The following is a 19,757-nucleotide window of genomic DNA, read 5'->3' as shown; positions in this document are numbered from 1 at the left end:
TTTAGATTCCATATATATGTGTTAGCGAACGGTATTTGTTTTTCTCTTTTAGACTTACTTCACTCTGTATGACAGACTCTAGGTCCATCCACCTCACTATAAATAATTCAATTTTGTTTCTTTTTATGGCTGACTAATATTCCACTGTATATATGTGCCACATCTTCTTTATCCATTCATCTGTCAGTGGACATTTAGGTTGGTTCCATGTCCTGGCTATTGTAAATAGAGCTGCAGTGAACATTTTGGTATATGTCTCTTTTTGAATTATGGTTTTCTCAGGGTATATGCCCAGTAGTGGGATTGCTGGATCGTATGGTAGTTCTATTTTTAGTTTTTTAAGTAACCCCCATACTGTTTTCCATAGTGGTTGTATCAATTTACATTCCTACCAACAGTGTAGCAGGGTTCCCTTTTCAGCACACTCTTTCCAGCATTTATTGTTTCTAGATTTTTTGATCATGGCCATTCTGACTGGTGTAAGGTGATACCGCATGGTAGTTTTGATTTGCATTTCTCTAATAATTAGTGATGTTGAGCATCTTTTCATGTGCCTCTTGGCCGTCTGTATGTCTTCCTTGGTGAAATATCTATTTAGGTCTTCTGCCCACTTTTTAACTGGATTGTTTCTTTGTTTTTTGATATTGAGCCCCATGAGCTGTTTGTATGTTTTCGAGATTCATCCTTTGTTGTTTCATTTGCAAATAGTTTCTCCCATTCTGAGGGTTGTCTTTTTTGTCTTGTTTATGGTTTCCTTTGCTGTGTAAAAGCTTTTAAGTTTAATTAAATCCCATTTGTTTATTTTTTGTTTTTATTTCTGTTACTCTAAGAGGTGGGTCAAAGAAGATCTTGCTGTGGTTTATGTCAAAGAGTGTTTTTCCTATTTTTTTGTCTAAAAGTTTTATAGTGTCTGGCCTTACATTTAAGTCTTTAATCCATTTGGAGTTTATTTTTGTGTATGGTGTTAGGAAGTGTTCTAATTTCATTCTTTTACATGTAGCTTCCAGTTTTCCCAGCACCACTTATTGAAGAGGCTGTCTTTTCTCCATTGTAGGTTCTTGCCTCCTTTGTCGTAAATTAGGTTCCCATATGTGTGTGGGTTTATCTCTGGGCATTCTATCCTGTACCGTTGAAGTCAGGGAGCCTGATTTCTCCAACTCCGTTTTTCTTTCTCAAGATTGCTTTCGCTATTTGGAGTCTTCTTTGTTTCCATACAAATTGTAAGATTTTTTGTTCTAATTCTGTGAAGAATGCCATTGCTAGTTTGATAGGGATTGCACTGAATCTGTAGATTGCTTTGGGTAGTAGAGTCATTTTCACAATATTGGTTCTTCCAATCCAAGAACATGGTGTATTTCACCATCTCTTTATGTCATCTTTGATTTCTTTCATTACTGTTTTAGTTTTCTAAGTACAGGTCTTTTGCCTCCTTAGGCAGGTTTATTCCTAGGTATTTTATTCTTTTTGTTTCAATGGTAAATGGGAGTGTTTCCTTAATTTCTCTTTCTGATTTTTCGCTGTTGGTGTATAGGAATGCCAGAGATTTTTGTGCATTAATTTTGTATTAATGCACAAAATGCAGCCTTACGAAATTCATTGATTAGCTCTGGTAGTTTTCTGGTGGCATCTTTAGGATTTTCTGTGTATAGTATCATGTTATCAGCAAACGGTACAGTTTTACTTATTCTTTTCCAATTTGTATTCCTTTTATTTCTTTCTCTTCTCTGATTGCTGTGGCTGGGACTTCCAAAACTATGTTGAATAAGAGTGGTGAGAGTGGACATCCTTGTCTTCTTCCTGATCTTAGTGGAAATGCTTTCAGTTTTTCACCACTGAGTATGATACTTGCTGTGGGTTTGTCATATATGGCCTTTATTATGTTGAGGTAGGTTCCCTCTATCCCCATTTTCTGGAGAGTTTTTATCATAAATAGGTGTTGAATTTTGTCAAAAGATTTTTCTGCATCTATTGAGATGATCATAAGGTTTTTATTCCTTAATTTGTTAATGTGGTGTATCACATTGTTTGATTTGCGTATATTGAAGAATCCTTGCATCCCTGGGATAAATCCCACTTGATCATGGTGTATGATCCTCTTACTGTGCTCTTGGGTTCTGTTTGCTACTGTTTTGTTCAGGATTTTTGCATCTGTGTTCATCAGTGATATTGGTCTGTAACTTTCTTTTTTTGTGGTATCTTTTTCTGGTTTTGGTATCAGGGTGATGGTGGCCTCATAGAATGAATTTGGGAGTGTTCCTCCCTCTGCTATATTTTGGAAGAGTTTGAGAAGGATAGGTGTTAGCTCTTCTCTAAATGTTTGGTAGAATTCACCTGTGAAGCCATCTGGTCCTGGACTTCTGTTTGCTGGAAGATTTTTAATTATGGTTTCAATTTCATTGCTTGTGGTAGGTATGTTTATGTTTTCTAATTCTTCCTGGTTCAGTCTTGGAAAATTGTACCTTTCCAAAATTTTGTCCATTTCTTCATGGTTGTCCATTATATTGGCATATAGTTGTTTTGTAGTAGTCTCTTAAAATCTTTTGTATTTCCGCAGTGTCAGTTGTGATTTCTCCTTTTTTCATTTCTAATTTTATTGATTTGTGTCCTCTCCCTTTTTTTCTTGATGAGTCTGGCTAAGGGTTTATCAATTTCGTTTATCTTCTCAAAGAACCAGCTTTTCGTTTTATTGATCTTTGCCATTGTTCTCTTCATTTCTATTTCATTTATTTCTGCTCTGCTCTTTATGATTTCTTTCCTTCTACTGACTTTGGGTTTTCTTTGTTCTTCTTTCTCTAGTTGTTTTAAGTGTGGGGCTAGACTGTTTATTTGAGATTTTTCTTGTTTCTTGAGGTGAGATTGTACTGCTATAAACTTCCCTCTTAGAACTGCTTTTGCTGCGTGCCATAGGTTTTGGGTCGTTGTGTTTTCATTGTTATTTGTTTCTATGTATATTTTAATTTCTTCTTTGATTTCTTCATTGATCTCTTGGTTATTTAGTAGCACACTGTTTAGCCTCCATGTATTTGTGTTTTCTACAGTTTTCTTTTCCTGTAATTGATTTCCAGTCTCATAGTGCTGTGGTCAGAAAAGATGCTTGATACGATTTCGGTTTTCTTAAATTTTCTGAGGCTTGATTTGTGACCTAAGATGTGATCTATCCTGTAGAATGTTCTGTGCACACTTGAGAAGAAAGTGTATTCTGCCACTTTTGGATGGAATGTTCTATAAATATCAATTAGATCTATCTGGTCTATTGTGTCATTTAAAGCTGGTGTTTCCTTATTTATTTTCTGTTTGGATAATCTGTCCATTGGTGTAAGTGGGGTGTTAAAGTCCCCACTATTATTGTGTTAACTGTTGATTTCTCCTTTCATGGTTGTTAGCATTTGCCTTATGTATTGAGGTGCTCCTATGTTGGGTCCATAAACATTTATAATTGTCATATCTTCTTCTTAGATTGATCCTTTGATCATTATGTAGTATCCCTCCTTATCTCTTGTAACAGTGTTTATTTTAAAGTCTATTTTATCTGATACGAGGATTGCTACTCCAGCTTTCTTTTGATTTCCACTTGCATGCAGTATCTTTTTCCACCCCTTCACTTGCAGTCTGTAAATGTCCCTAGGTCTGAAGTGGGTCTCTTGTAGACAGTATATATATGGGTCTTGTTTTTGTATCCATTCAGCCAGTCTGTCTGTGTCTTTTTGGTTGGGGCATTTAATCCGTTTTCATTCAAGGTTATTACCAATATGTATGTTCCTGTTACCATTTTCTTAATCGTTTTGGTTTTTTTTTTTTTTTGTGGTATGTGGGCCTCTCACTGTTGTGGCCTCTCCCGTTGTGGAGCACAGGCTCCGGACGTGCAGGCCCAGCGGCCATGGCTCACGGGCCCAGCCGCTCCGCAGCATGCGGGATCCTCCCAGACCGGGGCACGAACCCGCGTCCCCTTCATCGGCAGGCGGACCCCCAACCACTGCTCCACCAGGGAAGCCCTTGGGTTTGTTTTTGTGGGTCTTTTTCTTCTCTTGTGTTTGCCTCTTAGAGAAGTTTCTTCAGCATTTGTTGTAAAGCTGGTATGGTGGTGCTGAATTCTCTTAGCTTTTGCTTGTCTGAAAAGCTTTTGACTTCACTGAATCTGAATGAGACCCTTGCTGGGTAGAGTAATCTTGGTTGTATGCTTTTCTCTTTCATTACTTTAAGTATATTCTGCCACTCTCTTCTGGCCTGCAGAGTTTCTGCCGAGAAATCAGCTGATAACCTTATGGGGATTCCTTTGTGTGTTATTTCTTGTTTTTCCCTTGCTGCTTTTAATATGTTTTCTTTGAACTTAATTTTTGTTAGTTTGATTAATATGTGTCTTGATGTGTTTTTCCTAGGGTTTATCCTGTATGGGACTCTCTGTGCTTCCTGGACTTGGGTGACTATTTCCTTTCCCATGTTAGGGAAGTTTTCGAGTATAGTCTCTTCAAATATTTTCTCAGACCCTTTCTTTTTCTCTTCTTCTTCTGGGACCCCTATAATTCTAATGTTGTTGCATTTAATGTTGTTCCCGAGGTCTCTGAGACTGTCCTCAATTCTTTTCATTCTTTTTTCTTTATTCTGCTCCTTTCCACCATTTTGTCTTCCAGCTCACTTATTCGTTCTTCTGCCTCAGTTATTCTGTTATTGATTCCTTATAGTGTATTTTTCATTTCAGTTATTGTGTTGTTCATCTCTGTTTGTTTGTTCTTTAGTTCTTCTAGATCTTTGTTAACATTTCTTGTATTTTCTCAATCCGTGCCTCCACTCTATTTCCGAGATTCTGGATCATCTTTACTATAATTACTCTGAATTCTTTTTCAGGTAAATTGCCTATTTCCTCTTCATTTATTTGGACTTCTAGGTTTTTATCTTACTCCTTCATCTGTGAGAGAATTTTTTGCTGTCTCTCTCTTTTTCTTTTTTTTTTAATGAGTGAGAGTCTGTTCCTGTCTTACTGGTTGTTTGGCCTGAGACTTCCAACCCTGGAGTTGTAGGCTATTGGGTAGAGCTGGGTTTTGGTGGGTAGAAGAGGGTCTTAGTGCTGAGATGAGGAATTCCGTGCGACGTCACTCCAATGAATATTCCCTGCAGCCTGAGGTTCTCTGTTGGTCCAGTGGTTCGGACTTGGAGCTCTCACATGCAGGAGCTTCAGCCTGACCCTGGGTTCGTGAAGCAAGATCCCGCAAGCTGCCTGGGGTGGCAAAAAAAGCAAAAAAAAAAAAAAAATAAATAAAATAACAAAGTAAAAAATAAAATTAGACTAGGAGACTAACAGATATGTTAGGAAGAAAATAAAAATATAGATGAATCAACAACCAGAAGGTACATAAGTACCATAACAGTATAAAAGAGGAGGAGGGAAAAGAAAAAAAAAGCGGGGGTGGGGGGGGCGGAAGTCCTTGGCGGTGGAGGACGGGGCCTAAGCAAGGGTGATGTTTGGGCGGTGGGCGGGGCTAATGCTCAGGACCATTCCACTCCGCCTCCGAATTTATTTGTATATTCATATTCACCCTTGCACCCACCACCCAGACCCAGATGGGGGTGATTTTTCCAGCACCCCACCAGTCCTCTCCTGTCTTCTCACTTTTGATGACCTTGCATCAAGGTAAGTAATTATGACATTGATCATCATAGATTAGTTTTGCCTGTTCGTGTCTTTCATATAGAAGAAATAAATACAGTCTATGCTCTTCTGTGTCTTTTTTTTTTTTCTTTTGCTTTAAACAGCACAAATTCCTTCTCTTACAGTTCTGGAGATCAGAAGTCCTGTGTGTCTTTCTTCCCACCCAGCATTGTACCTGAGATTCATGCACGTTGTTGTGTGTTGCATTTGTTTGTTCCTTTTTATTGGTGGGGGATATTCCACCGTGTGAAAATACCACAGCTTATCCAGTCTACTCGCGATGGACATTTGGGTTGTTTCTGCTTTTTGGCTATTATGAATAATAAACTTTCTTGTACAAGTATTTGGTGGACATCAGCCCACGTTTTCGTTGGGTGTGTGTCCAGAAGTGGCTTTACTGGATCATAGGTTATGTGGTGTATGTTGAGCTCTGATAGCTCTACAGTCATCCAGGTTTTCAACCTGCTCATTTTGATTTACACACACCATCTGCGTGCACACCAGTCCTCTGGTGCTCCAGATCGTCACCACTGATCGGTAGGGTCAGTCTTTAAGTTTTAGCTGTTCTTGTTCATGTGTAACCTCATTGTGTTCGAATTGGCTTTTCCCAGATAACTAATGATGTTGCCCAGTAAAAAATGAAAATATTTTAACAGACCCCTCACAAAAGTGTATATCCAAACAGTAAGAGATGAAAGGTGTGCAGCATCGTTAGTTATCTGTTTTGCAGCTTTATTGAGATAATTGACATAGAACATTGTATAAGTTTAAGGTGTACATTGTGTTTATTTGATAATTTGTATATTGCAAAATGATTATCACCTTAGCTAAGACCACCATCACATCACTTAATTACTGTTGCTTTTTTGTGGTGAAAACACTTAAGGTCTACTCTCTTAGCAACTTTCAAATATATAATACAGTGTTGTTGACTATAATCACAATGTTGTGCACTAGGTCCCCAGAACATGCTCATCTTCTAACTGCAAGTTTGTACACTGTGACCAACATCTCCCCATTTTGCCTGCCTCTCGGCCCCTGGTAACCACCATTCTCTCTCTGTTTCTACAGGTATATCTTTTTTAGATTCCACATATAAGTGATATCATACAGTATTTATCTTTCTCTGACTTATTTCACTTAGCATAATGCCCTCAGGGTCCGTCCATGTTGTTGCAAATGGCAGGATTTTCTTCTTTCTCATGGAATTATATTCCATTGTGTGTATATATGTATATATCACATCTTCTGTGTCTGTTCATCTGTAGAGATATGCTTAGGTTGTTTCCTCATCTTGGCTATTGTGAATAATGCTGTAAAAATATGGAGTGCCGGTATCTCTTTGAGATCCTTTTTTTCATTTCCTTTGGATATGTACTCAGAAGTGGGATTGCTGAATGATATGGTAGTTCTATTTTTTATTTTTTGAGGAATCTCCACACTGCTTCCACAGTGACTGCACCAATTTACATCCCCATCAACAGTGCACAAGGGTGCACTTTTTTCTTTGTCTCCTCATTGTTGCCTACACTTATCTCTTGTCTTTTTGAGAACAGCCATTCTAAAGTATGTGAGATGTTATCTCATTGTGGTTTTGGTTTGCATTTCCCTGATGATTAGTGATGGTTGAGCACCTTTTCATGTAGCTTTTGGCCATTTGTATGTCATCTTTGGAAAAGTATCTTACTCGGTTCCTATGCCTATTTTGAAATCAGATTTTTTTTATTGAGTTGTATGAATTCTTTATACATTTTGATATTAATCCCTTATCAAATAGATGATTTACAAATATTTGCTCCCATTCTGTAGGTTGGCTTTTCATACTCTTGATTGTTTCTTTGGCTGTGCAGAATCATTTCAGTTTGATATAGCCCCACTTGTATTTTTGTTTCTGTTGCTCATGCTTTTGGTGTCAGATCCAAAAAATTGTTGCCAAGACCAGTGTCAAGGAGCTTTTCTCCTACGTTTTCTTCCAGGAGTTTCTCAGTTTCAGGTCCTATGTTTAAGTCTTTAATCTTCTGAGTTAATTTTTGTGAGTGATTTATGATAGGGGTCCAGATTTATTTTTCTGCATGTGGTTATCTAGTTTTCCCAGCACCACTTATTTAAGAGGCTGCCTTTCCCCATTGAATATTCTTGGCTCTCTTGTCAAAGATTAGTTGACCGCATATGCAGCGGTTTATTTATGGGCTCTCTATTTTCCATTGGTCTGTGTGTCTATTTTTATGCTGTTTTGATTACTGTATACTATTTTGATTACTATGGCTTTGTAGTATAATTTGATATCTGGAAGTATTCAGTATGATACCTCCAGCTTTGTCCTTTTGGCTTAGGATTGCTTTGGCTATTGGGGTCTTTGTGACTCCATACGAATTTCAGAATTGCTTTCACTATTTCTGTGAAAAACGCCATTGGAATTTTGATAGGGATTGCATTGAATCTATAGATGGCTTTGGGTAATATGGACATTTTAACAATATTCTTCTGATCCACAAATACAAGATACCTCTCCATTTTTGTGTCTTCTTCAATGTCTTTCATCAAAGTCTTGTAGTTTAGTGTTCAGTTCTTTCATTTCCTTGGTTAAATTCCTAACTACCTTATGTTTTTGATGCTATTGTAATGGGATTGCTTTCTTTATTATGTTTCAGATATTTTGTTGGTGGTGTGTAGGAAAGCAACTGATTTCTGTATGTTAATGTTATATCCTGAAACTTTACTGAATTTATTGATTAGATCGTACAGTTTTTGGTTGAGTCTAGGATTCTGTATAAGATCATATAATCTGCAAATAAAGATAATTTACTTCTTCCTCTCTGATTTGGATACCTTTTAATATCTTTTTCTTGCTTGATTGCTCTGGCTAGGATTTTCAGTACTATGTTGAATAGTGGTAAGAGTGGGCACCCTTGTCTTGTTCCTGATCTTAGAGGAAAAGTTTTCAGCCTTTCACCAATTGAGTATGTTAGCTGTGGGCTTGTCACATATAGCCATTATTATGTTGAGGTATGTTCCTTCAACACCCAATTAGTTGAGGGTTTTTGTCATGAAAAGATTTTGCATTTTGTCAAATGCTTTTTCTGCATCTATCGAGATGACCGTATCATTTTTATCCTTTATTCTGTTAATATGTGTATATCACATTTATTGATTTGTGTATGTTGAGCCATTCTTGCATCCCAGGGGTAAATCCCACTTGATCCTGGTATATGATGCTCTCAGTGTATTGTTGCATTTGATGTGCTGATACTTTGTTGAGGATTTTTGCATCTGTATTCATCAGGGGTATTGATGCGTAGTTTTCTTGTCGTTTCCTTGTCTGGCTTTGGTACTGGGGTAATGCTAACCTGGGAAAATGAGCTTGGGACTGTTCCCTCTTCCTTAATTTCTGGAAGCGTTTGAGAAGGATTGGCGTTAATTTTTTAAACGTTTGGTAGAATTCACCTGTAAAACCATTTTAGTTACCTGTTTTAGTCTATAGTTTTTGAGCTAATTTTGTGTGTGTATATGAGGTACTTGTAAGTATTTGAATGGGAGTGGATATTATAGAATATTTGAAGTTATGTCATACAATTTTAAGTTATGGAAGTGTAACTAATTACTAGTATTCTGTTTTAATCAGGTAACAGGACTTAAATAATTTCTTTCTTCTGGGTTTTACCATGCGGTGTGTGGTGTGGTAGAGTTAGCAGTTACGGTGTGTACTTCCCCCCACACCCCCTTCACAGATACTTATGGACTGTCTGCTTTATTCCAGGTACAGGCATACCTCAGAGATACTGTGGGTTCAGTTCCACACAACCACAATAAAGTGAATATTGCAGTAAATCGAGTCATGATTTTTTGTTTCCCAGTGCTTATAAAAGTTGTTTACACTATACTGTAGTATATTAAGTGTGCAGTAGCATTATGTCTGAAAAAAGCAATGCACATACCTTAATTAAAAATACTTCATCGCTAAAAAATACCAAAACAACTACAATAGTCACATCAAATATCACTGATCACAGATCACCATAACAAATATAATAATCAAAAATACTGAAATACTGTGAGAATTACTGAAATGTGAGACAGAGACACCAAGTGAGCAAATGCTGTTAGAAAAATGGCGCCGATAGACTTGCTTCACACAGGGCTGCCACAAACCTTCAATTTGTAAAAAGTGCAGTATCTGCGAAGTACAGTAAAACGAGGTGTGTCTGTACTGTACTTCTCTTGGGATTGTCCTGAGTAAAATGAGACGCAGTCCCTGCCCTCAAGGAGCTTAGTGTCCAGTGCAGTGCTGTCCATCAGAACTCTGTGATAGGGCAGTTCCTGTTCTGAGCCGTCCAGTAGGGTGACCGTGGGTCACATGTGGCTTTGATCACTTGTGATGTGGATGGTGCATCTAAAGATCAAGTATTATTTGATTTTAATTACTTTAAAGGCGCACTATCTTGCGGCCACTCTGTTAGACCACGCAAGTCTAGTGGGAGAGATGGGCAATTTAATAATTGATAAAATAAGTGAAATGAATTTTTTCACAAATAAATGAAAAAGTACAGCTTTGCTAAGTGCTAGGTAGGAGAGGTACATGATACTATGACTGTATCACAGGGAGTGGGGGAAGGCTTGTCTTTGGAGGTGATGATGGAGGTAAAATTTACAGAAAGAGCAGGACCTTAGAGGATGAAAGAGGGAGGGGTGGGGAAATTTGTTTTTCATGCATGTGTAAAAACCGTGGCAGAAAGCAAGTTCCGGTAACTTAGTTTTTGAAAAGTGTGTGTGTGTGTGTGTGTGTGTGAGAGAGAGAGAGAGAGAGAGAGGGAGAGGGAGAGGGAGAGAGAGGGAGGGAGGGAGAGGGAGAGGGAGAGAGAGGGAGGGAGGGAGAGGGAGAGGGAGAGAGAGGGAGGGAGGGAGATTCTAACAGTTATTCCTTAAGAGAGTTTGCCCCATAAGTATCAACAACGAATTTGTTGGAGAGGAAAGGTTTTGGGGGATGATGCTGGCTTGAACTTTTTCTTTAGATAATTCCTAAAATTAGTGTTCTGACTTGAAACTGTCAGCTCTGTGATTTCTGTGATTTGGCTGACTCTTTAATGAAGAAATAATGACTTTCCCAGTCTTTTAGGGATGTGCAGTGCTTGAGGACAGCTGTGAAGAGGGCTCAGACATTCAGACTGTACTTTGAATTTCTTGTTTCTAAAAGAACAAGCATGTGTCATTACTTGGCCTGGGACCATCGCTCTCCCTTTGTTATCTTGTGGAAAAGGCATCCTATTTCCAGTTTCAAATTGGCAGTACTCTGGTTTTGTTTTCCTGATTTTATCCTAAAATAACATATGCTAATTGAGCTATTTCTGTGGCTTTCTTTGGAGAATTGATGTTCATTTATTTGTGTTTCTCTTTAAGTAGAGATGGAATACTACATGTAAACAAGATATAAAAGATGTGTAAGATCCAGAGTGGAAACGTGAGAGCAGCATTTATCAGCGCTGCTGGGACCTTTCCTGTTGATCAGTGATCAGTCTTTCCCAAGGCTGGGGGCGGGCGGGTGGCAGGGCCAGGCTTTTGTCTCCACGTCCAGTGCTCCTTTAAGCACATCGGTTCTGGACAAAGGGAGCACATCTGGGATTTGAACACATGTCCTCACATCTCTTTTGTTAAAAATTTTTTTATTGAAGTATAGTTGACTTGTTAATTTCTGCTGTACAGCAAGGTGATTCAGTTATACATACATATACATATATATATCTATCTTGTTCATGTTCTTTTCCATCATGGTTTATCACAGGATATTGATACTCCCTGTGCTCTACAGTGTGTCCTCAAGTACCTTAATCCTTCGCTTCCTTTGACGATTTCCAAAGAAAAGAAAGTGCCGCTTTTGGGCTCCCAATTCAGGGCTCTGTCGCCAGGGGTCCCTGAGATCCTTTGGCCAAGTGTCACCTGCTTCGGTTTCACTTGTTTCTTTTTTTCTTACCCATCTTTAGAGGGGGAGAAACTCGGGAATGTCCTGAAGCTAAGAGGACCGTCAGATGGTTTAAAAGTCCACTGTAGTTGGCCTCCCGTGTGGCCAGTGACTCAAATGGTGTCGCTTTTCGGCAAAGGTGATCATCAGTAACAGGCTCCCAAACAAGATCTCACTGGACACTGGCTCCTGTAGCATGTTGAACACCTTGTCTGCTGTGAAAAAGTATGGATTTCACACTTAGCCTTGGAGGTGACAGCTGGACGTGACTGTGAGAAAGTGTGCCTTGTGCGCACAGCGTTGTGGAACTAGACCTTTGTTTCTTCTCTCACCTGGGACACCAGAAGGAGATCCTACTCTCAGATTTTAGGGCTGCAACTTCACAACACTTTGTCTGTGTGATGCTGCCTCATTCATAGTATAGCCTTCATGGCAGAATTTCATTCTTCTTTATGACTGAGTAATATCCCATTGTGTGTATGCACCACATCTTCTTTATCCATTTGTCTGTTGATGGGCACTTGGGTTGCTTCCATGTCTTGGCTGTTGTGAGTATCGCTGCTTAAGAATATCGGGGTGCCTGTATCTTTTTGAATTAGTGTTTTCCTGTCTTCTGGATATATACCCAGGAGAGTGGAATTGCTGGATCATATGGTAGCTGTATTTTTCGGAACCTTGTACTGTTTTCCATAGTGATTGCAGCAATTTACACTCGCACCAACAGTGTGTGAGGGTTGCTTTTCTTGCTGAGTTGCTTTAGTGAGGATGTGTTGGTGGTAGGTTTGCTCAGCTTTTGTTCTGAAATGTCTTCATGTCACCAGTTATGTCTAAGAATAGGAAGTTCTGCTGTGTACGTGTTTCTAGATTAGCAGTTAAATTTTCTTAAATACTTTGCAGATGAATTCATACTGTCGAATGGCTTCCATTGCTGTTGAAGTTAGCTCTTGGTGTAATTATTGTTCCTTTGGATACAATCTCCATTTTTCTTCCCCCCCAAGTGTTTATATCCTTTAATTAAAAAAAATTGATACAATTCACATACCATAAATTCACCCATTTAAAGTGTACAATTTAGTAACTTTTAGTATATTCAGAGTTGTGCAATCAACCAAAATCAAAACATTTTTATCACCCCAGAAAGAAATCCCAAACCCATTAGGAGCCATTCACCATCCTCCCCTCCCCTGGTCACTAGAAATCTACTTTCTGTCTCTGTGGATTTACCTATTCTGAACATTTCATATAAATGGAATCATACAATCTGTGGCCTTTTGTGTCTGGCTTCTTCCGCTTAGCATGATGTTTCAGGGGTCATTGGTGTTGCAACCTGTGTCAGCCCCTCATTCCTTTTTGAGGATGAGTAGTATTCTATTGTATGGACAGACGGTTTTTGTTTATCGGTTCGTCAGTTGACGGATCTTTGAATTGTTTCCATTCTGGCTGCTATGATTAATGCTGTTATGAGAATCTGTGTACACGTTTTTGTGTGGACATGTCCCTGTATGGTTTTTTTTTTAGAATTTTTGAATTTTATTTATTTTTTTATACAGCAGGTTCTTATTAGTTATCTATTTTATACATATTAGTGTATATATGTCAATCCCCTGTATGTTTTCAAAAATAACTTTTTCTTATTTCTCGGTATTCTGCAGGTTTACTGTGTCATTTCTAGGTTTGCGTTTCCTTTTATTGGTCCCGTTGAGCTTTTTTGCGCTTTTTGAATTTGAGGATTCACATTTTTCCATTATGAAAAATGTTCAGTCTGTCTCTCTTCAGATACCAGCTTTCCCCAGTTTACTCTCACCTGCTTCCCTAACCCCTGTTCACCTGTGTAGCCTCTCACTCTTCCATGGCCTCTAATGTTCTTTCACATTCCTCATCTTTCTCCATGTGCCACATTCTAGATAATTTCCACTCCTCTTTTTTCCAATTCACTAACTTTTTCTTTTTGCCTAATTTTCTGTTTGGCTCTTTAAGGAGTGTTTAAATTATCCAGTTTGTTTTTCACTTCAAGAGGTGATATTTTGGGAGTTCCCTGGTGGTCCAGTGGTTAGCACTCAGCTCTTTCACTGCCGTGGCCCAGGTTCAGTCCCTGGTCGGGGAACTAAGATCCCCCAAGCCATGTGATGCTGCCAAACAAAACAAAAAACAACCAAAAACCCCCAAAGAGGTGATATTTGTTCTTAAATTGCCTGCTCAGTTTTTGATAGGCTCATCTTCCTTATTTATTCCTTTGAATTCCTTTTTATTGTTTGCAAGCATATTAACGACTCATTAATAACTTTCTTGGAAAATCAAATATACACTTAGCATATGACCCAGCCAACTTATTCCTGGATATTGAACCAGGAGAACTGACAGCATATGTCCATACAAGGACTTGTACACAGATGTTCAGAGCAGCTTTATTTTTGCAATAACCAGAAACAACCTACGTGTTCATCAGTAGGTGAGTGGAAAAACAAATTGTGTTATATCCACTCACTGGAATACTATTGAGCGATACAAAGGAGTGAACTGTTGATATGCACAGTAACTCAGGATGATTCCGAGATAAGGATGCTGAGTGAAAGAAGCCTGACAGAGGAGCGTAGATTAATGTACAATATGTATAATGTGTTAACTTCTGGAAAACGCACCCTCATGTCTGGTGCCAGCAGTGGGTATCTGGCCAGGAGGGTGGCGGTGAGGATGTGCGAGGGTGCACGGGGAACCTGGCAGTAGGTGGGTATGTTCACCGTCTCAATTGTGTTGCTTGTTTTAAGAATGTCAGAACTCCTCCAGTTGTACAGTTTAAACATCTGCAGGTTATGATATGCTAATTGTGTCTCTGTAACGATGTTAAAGTGAGAAGCCCTGGTACTGGGTGAGGGTGCCTGGAATGAGAATGCGCGGAGGAGGGAGAGGCTGCAGACATCCCGGGAGGCCGTTCGTGGGGCGAGAGCAGTGAGGCACCGATTGGGCCCCGCAGGAGGGGTGCTGCTTCCCCCTACTTTAGCAGGAGGGAAGGCCAGGGGGATGGAGGGAGGGCTGTTTCCGTTTGAATGGTATATGAAGGCCACTGTTTCTACATGAATTATTTTTTCTTCCTAAGCATATCCCAAAGTTTCTGAATGAATAAACACACCACTTTCTCTATGGAAATTGAGGATGAGTATTGTCTAATTTCTGAGCCAAATGCTTCTACTTCTTTGGTTTTCTTGAGGATATGTTATGATAACCAGATGGGCTCTTTGGCACCCAGGGACTTTATGAATAATTGAAAAAACATCTTCAAAATATATTCTACCTGGAGCACCATACCCTGACCGACTCCCACTGGGAGATGGTTGTCTCCTTTGGCCTTTGAAATATATTCTACCTGGAGCACCAGACCCCGACCGACTCCCACTGGGAGATGGTTGTCTCCTTTGGCCTTTGTAAATGCATTTTATTCCAGTTTGGTTTATTTCATATACCTGTCACCAGTGAGAAAAGTGTGTATTCAGCCTTCAGCATTTGTGTCTCTTTTGAAAGTGCACAAAAATGGACACATTTCTGGAGTGGCCCCCTCACCGGAGACAGATGCTAAGCCATCGTGAGGGGCCTCGTGGTAGGTTTCGTGGGATGGTGCACTGCAGAGCAGCCTGGCTGGGGAGGTTTCATAAGCTCACGTCAGGGCTGAAGCATGTTGTTTGTGCCAGCTTTGCTGGGTCATCACAAATCCGACAGTACTGACTTCTAGTTCTGGCTGTGCCTCTGATGAACTACAAGTTACTTACCTTCTCGGGACCTCGGCTTCCTCATCTATAGAACGGATAAAATCGTGCCCGCCTGGCAGGGCGTGACGAGCAGCTACGTGACGTGTCCTAAGCGCCCAGTGCTGTGCTGAGCCCGCAGTGAACACGCAGCCTCCAGCCCTTCTTAGTTGCAGTATTTTTATTGCGACTGTGCTTTTTCTTCCCACCACACACATCCCACTTTCAGCTGTCATTTCTACCAGTTGTCACTGTGGCTGTGATGAAGCTGACTTCGAGAGACACGTACTATTTTAGCATATAAAATTGTATTTCTGAATTGCCCACAGAGATGCTCTTAATAGAAAAATTGAGCACTGTAAACAGCAACTGTGAAATTCTCTCTAAAAGCTCCCTTTGATTCATGATGATCTACCAGGCTCGTCCCATTCTCAAATACCCTCTGTCCTCCTAAATCCACTCAACTCTGCGGTCTTCCTACGAGGCTGCCTTCGTCTGTTTGTAACTTTTTTGGTCTTGTCTTCCTATTGCTTGTCATCCCAATCTGTTCTCTGTTCTATTTGTGGTAGCCTGTGTTGGCAGGAAAATTGGCCGAAATGGTTGAACAGAATTTGCTGCCCTCCATCCGCCCAGCTGGGAGCGGCCTCTTCCCTGCTTGCTCCACTGGCTCCGTCCAGCCTCTCGCCACCCTGTGCGGCGGCCTCCTCCTCTCCAGCCCTGTCCTTATGCAGCTTCCGGCCTTCCCAAGGCTGGCTTCTCCCTCCCACCCCTCTGTCTCCCATGGGGACAGAGCTGCTGATCTTCTGTCCCCATTTATAATTTATACATAGCTTGTCTTTTCCATTCTCAATTGGATTAGGGGGCAGAATTCTTTAATCTATAAAGAAGCCGGAGAGTAGCTGTTTTAATATATATTTTTTCCCTGAGCTTGAAGATTACAGGTTTCTGAGGTTTCTTTGAGGCTTTGAAGTCGATGTCAGAAAAGGAGGCACATTTCCGATGTAGTTTTTAGCCTTTTTTGGTAAGTGCCCACAATCCTAGATCCCTCCAGTTCCAAGACACTGCAGATTTGTGCTTTTCACTGATTCCCTTGAGCGGGTCCCCATTTTAGAGTCAAGAAAACTGAGCTCACAGGGTTGTGACTCACTCACTCTTGCAGTGTGGTGGGAGGATGGCTGCAGGAAGACCCAAACCTCTATCTTGAGAACATATGATTCAAAGGAAGATGCACCCCGCCTGCTCCACCCTTCACAGATCAAATCTCAGAAAGACTCAACGAGACCCTTCTGGGGTCTCACGTTCGTCCTGTGGATCAACCACTGTTGATGGGACATTTCCATCTCTCACCACGGCTGGATTAGAGCCACCCCTGATCCCGCCAGAACAACCTGGGGTGGGGCAGGAGCTGTTCCGCGAGGAAGGAGGACAGACCAAGCCGCTGCTCAGGACATTTCCCACTACAGCCCGGAGCCTCTGGACCCCTGCAGAAAGGAGGCCTTGAGCACTGTTACAAGTGTAAAACAGGATCAGTATTTCCAAGGCACAAAAGGACCTCAGGCCTTTGGGAGCTAGCAGCATTTGCATAATATGCTAATGATGGAAACTTTCTCTAGGGAAGAGTGAAGTACGTGGGGGAACGAGAGGTGGCGCTTAAAATCCGTTGGGCACCTGCCTTAACTCAGCAGGGGTGACCCTGGGGCTCACTTGCAGGCTCCACGTGACCTAGTTTCTAGCTGAAGAGTGTGGAGTTTGTGTTTTGCAAATGTCTGTGTTCATAATACTAGTTCCCTCACAGCAGGTACTGTGGTGTAGTGGAGAGGTTTTACAGATTATGCCCATGATGCTGGGAGAACGAGAAAAGGGAGAGAAAAACCCATTCAAATCTCGCAGCTTTGGACTGACTTTTGCAAATGGGTCTTTGCACAGAGACACATGATGAAAGTTCAGTTAACCGTGAGTGAATTGAGTTGATTATTGAACGTGACTTTGGGGTGATGGAATTTTCGTTGACTGTGGCGTGTAAACTACCAAATCTGACCCTGTGATTTATTCATTTACTTAACGTTTACTGTGGGTTTATGATTTGCTAGAGCCTGTGCCAGCTACTGTGGGGGGGTGTATGAGAGTGACATTGATAAGAATTCTGCCCTCAATGAGTTGATAGTCATGGAAGGAATCTGGGACGTGCATATAGGTTGCTATAATAACAATAGCTGTTTTTGCCGAATGTTTGCCAGGTACCAGGTCTTGTGACAAACACTTAATATTCCCTGACCCGTCTGAGTCCCCACCACGGCCCTGCCTCGCAGCCTGTCTTCCTGGATACGGGGCCAGCTGTAGTGATTGCGGGTCTCAGTGTAGACGAGGTGCCCGGACTCGAAGGAAGGGTGGCTGCATGGTGAAGAATTGGGGATATTAGGATCCACAGAGGTGGTTGTCAGAGGTGCACAATGGTGAGAAGACACAGGACAGAGTAGGCGCGACAGGGAATGTGTTTAGGCAGAAGAATTGCCTCAATCCGGTTGCAGGTACTGACCTGATTCACAGTTGGGCGCCGGTCCCTGGGCGGCCGCTTTATTTCCAGTCTATCCTTCACTTAGTGTGTCGTCCTTTCGGGTTCCACCCAAAGCCTCTAGGGCTTACCATCCACTCTTTTTAGGGGACACAGAATGTCACTGCTTTCCCACCTGAGTGTGAAAGGCTCTGCTCAGATTCTCAGCCTCTTGGTCAGTTCTTCAGGGAGCTGCAGGCACCTCTGGGGAAGTTGAATGGCAGGCCTGTGTCCCTGCATCTCCTTCTTCTGCCGGATCGTGGTCCTGGAGTTCCTCCTGCCTTGTTAGCCCTCCAGTGCCTTGTCTGCGTTCTCGAGTTGTTCTCAGCGGCTGGGTTGGTCTGAATTGTCTACCTGCTGTTGTCAGAAGTAGGAGCTCCTGAAGTGCATTCGCTCGTGGGGCTGTTGGGGGTTTGTACTCCCCTGCTTGCCTGTTCGATGATGCGTGGGTGCCTGGTTTACTTGTAACTGAGTTTTGGTGTGGCCCTCTGCTGCTCGGTTGACTTTCTGTTGGGATTCTGAGGGATGCATAAACTGTCCTCTAGCCACCATCTGGAATTGTATTTTGGGTTTGCATTTTCTCTGCTTAATGCAAGTCATTTAAAAATTAGTTTTTGGGACTTCCCTGGTGGTGCAGTAGATAAGAATCCGCCTGCCAATGCAGGAGATACGGGTTCGAGCCCGGGTCTGGGAAGATCCCACATGCCGCGGAGCAGCTAAGCCCGTGCGCCACAGCTACTGAGCCTGCGCTCTAGAGCCCGTGAGCCACAACTACTGAAGCCCTCACGCCTAGAGCCCGTGCTCCACAACAAGAGAAGCCACCGCAATGAGAAGCCTGCGCACCGCAATGAAGAGTAGCCCCCGCTCGAGGCAACTAGAGAAAGCCCGTGCGCAGCAACGAAGACCCAACACAGCCAAAAATAAATAAACAAATAAATAAAATTAACTTTTCATGGCGATGTTCCTAACAAATGTTTCTTCATAATTGGTGGGCACCTCCATCTAATTTAGAAGTGGTTCTAGTTGATAATTGAGTCAGTTTCTTTTGGGGTGCAGAAGATACTTACTTACACTGTTGTCAGCAGTTTTTACAGTCTGAAAACACATTTTTCTTCAACCTCATGCAGCCATTGTGCTGTGCAAAGGGCCCTTGAGTAACAGGAGGCATCCTGGGAGGGGCGTGACCTGATTTACATTTCTGTGGAGGGAAACGGGCCAGAGCGGCATGTGTGTGGGGGCAGCCAGGAGGCCTTGTTCTTAGTCCTGAGGGGCTGATGGCGACCAGACCAGGCTGGTGGCCTTGAAAGCCATTTCTGGAAATACTCTGAGAGCTAACAAGAGCTCCTTTCGGATTGGATGTGGGGTGTGAGATAAAGGACTTAGGAGGAGTCCTGGATTAGACTGACAGGTGAGATCACCAGGTAAGAAAAAGAACAGGTGGCAGGGAGTGCTCTATAGAGGTTTACATACGGTTCTGGACACAGTAGTGGCCTCCTGAAATTGGAAGACGAATGGGCTTTTAGGCTAAGTTCAAGTGGCACGGTGAAACCACCGCGTGAACGGAGGCTGAGGGAGCAGCTCGTACAAAGGCTGGAAGGTAAAGGCGGCTTGGCGCTGTCTGAGCACAGGAAGCTGGGGGCGGGTGCAGGTGACGTGGTGCTGCGGCTGTGCCTCCTGATGATGGTAGGCACCTGGCATGTTTCAGAAGTGGTACGTCCTCGACTTTGACCTGTGGTAGGTGTGACTACGTTCCCGGGAGATTCACTGGGCGGTTGTAGTTAACACGAGGTAGAGTAGTGAGCACACACGGGAGCATTACTCCAGATATTAGCGATTTTTGAATAAAATCTCCTACATTAAAAAAAAAAATCC

At 41.7% G+C, this 19,757-nt stretch overlaps 1 protein-coding gene across 7 annotated transcripts in view; it reads left to right on the top strand.

Annotated features, from left to right (window-relative positions):
* The window catches only part of TRAPPC9 (trafficking protein particle complex subunit 9), a 539,837-nt gene that overhangs the window by 191,149 nt on the left and 328,931 nt on the right, over positions 1–19,757 (top strand). The window lies entirely within an intron of this gene.

The sequence above is a fragment of the Globicephala melas genome, chromosome 17, assembly GCF_963455315.2.
Source record: "Globicephala melas chromosome 17, mGloMel1.2, whole genome shotgun sequence".
NCBI classification, from domain to species: Eukaryota; Metazoa; Chordata; class Mammalia; order Artiodactyla; family Delphinidae; genus Globicephala; species Globicephala melas.
Note: the sequence above shows the minus strand (reverse complement) of the source record. Positions and strands in the feature narration are given on the sequence as shown.